The 1,748-nt window shown below is 65.0% G+C and overlaps 1 non-coding gene across 1 annotated transcript; it reads right to left on the minus strand.

The window, feature by feature from the left end:
* Positions 1-1,394: 1,394 nt before the first annotated feature.
* On the minus strand, positions 1,395-1,548 carry LOC144590872 (5.8S ribosomal RNA). The gene has a single exon (XR_013546602.1). It is a non-coding gene; the product is annotated as a 5.8S ribosomal RNA (ribosomal RNA).
* Positions 1,549-1,748: the final 200 nt, after the last annotated feature.

Here is a 1,748-nt window from a genome sequence, read left to right on the forward strand (position 1 = left end):
GATGGAGTTTACCACCCACTTTGGGCTGCATTCGCAAGCAACCCGACTCCAAGAAGACTCCATCCCGACGAGCCAGGGGCCGCTACCGGCCTCACACCGTCCACAGGCTAGGCCTCGATCAGAAGGACTTGGGCCCCCTGAGCGTCGTCGGAGAAAGGAGGTCTTCTATACGCCACAGTTCCCGCGACCGCCAAGCGACCGGGGATTCGGCGCTGGGCTCCTCCCTCTTCACTCGCAGTTACTGAGGGAATCCTGGTTAGTTTCTTTTCCTCCGCTTAGTAATATGCTTAAATTCAGCGGGTTGTCACGTCTGATCTGAGGTCGTAGGCAGAGAAACGGCTGGTGGCCGGATGGCCACCACCGATCGCCGGTCGAGCGACCAACACACGGCAGGTCAAGCGGGCAGGCTTTGCTGGATGGCAAGCACGCAAACAACACGCAGAGCAAAACCCAGCCGACCGCTGCGACGAGCAAGCATGCAAAAGTCGGGGCCGAGGCAGGACACGCAAGCTCCCTCCCTGCTGGAGGGAGGGTCAGGCGCGCAAAGCTCGACCGAGTCAGGCATACGAGACCGACGTGCGGAAGGACGAGGTCGTGCGGCCGCGGGCGTTCGCGACAGGCCACGTCAACAAAACAGCCAACCAGCCAGAGCAGGCCGAGCAGGAGCGCCCGAGCTCGGCTGACATCCTTTTTCCGGAGCCCCGATCGACGTGCGAAGCCACACGTGCGACGCGTAAGCCGGAGGAGCAGAGGCGAAGTGAGAGTGAGGCCGTCGCGTCCCCCGTCCGAGCGACCGACCGACCGACCGACCGCTCGCCCGCCCGCCGCGTGCAAGGATGAACACCAGGCACGCGAGGGTCGGGTCGGACGGACGGACGGACGGACGGACGGACGGACGGACGGACGGACGGACGGGGCCCTTCCCAAGAGACGTCTCTGCTTTTTTTTCCCAGCCCGCCATTCGCACGCCTGCGGCCGTCCCACGGGGGCAGGGAGTCAACGCTGGCGCAACCGTACGGCAGTGCCCAAACGGCGAGGAGAGCATCAGTCCCACAAAGCAAAGCGGCAGTCAGAAGCGACGACACACACGTAGGTGTGGCTCTCCCGCAGTGACGGCCGTGCCAGAGGAAAGGCTCGCCCCTCCGCGTCCGCGTGCGGACAAGGGCAATGCCCGGGAGGGCACGGGTCAAAGGTCTCCCCGGTCGCCGTGCGACCAGCCGCCGCCGACACCGCCGCCGAAGCGGCGGGCGGGCGGGCGGGCTGGAGCGCACGGGCACGGAGGGCTCCAGTGTCTGCACTTAGGGGGACGAAGAGGAGGGCCTTGCCCCTCTGCGACACCCCAGCCGCGCGCTCCCGCACCCCGGAGGGCAAAGGAGCACGATTGATTGTACAAGCGACCCTCAGACAGGCGTAGCCCCGGGAGGAACCCGGGGCCGCAAAGTGCGTTCAAAGTGTCGATGATCAATGTGTCCTGCAATTCACATTAATTCTCGCAGCTAGCTGCGTTCTTCATCGACGCACGAGCCGAGTGATCCACCGCTAAGAGTTGTCCGAGAGATTTCTTAAAAGACCACCCGACGCTCCTCGTCCCCCGCCGCGGGGAAAGGAGCCCCATCCTGGGGTGGCCCTTGGCGCTTTCGCGCGTACGTCGCATTGATGCACACAGAGTGGGGGCAAAAAAAACATCAGGGCGTTCGCGACCCGCCCGCCTCCGGGTCATTGGCCTGCACCCGGGGCCGCAACGGACG

Source organism: Rhinoraja longicauda, unplaced genomic scaffold, assembly GCF_053455715.1.
Source record: "Rhinoraja longicauda isolate Sanriku21f unplaced genomic scaffold, sRhiLon1.1 Scf000379, whole genome shotgun sequence".
Taxonomy (NCBI): Eukaryota; Metazoa; Chordata; class Chondrichthyes; order Rajiformes; family Arhynchobatidae; genus Rhinoraja; species Rhinoraja longicauda.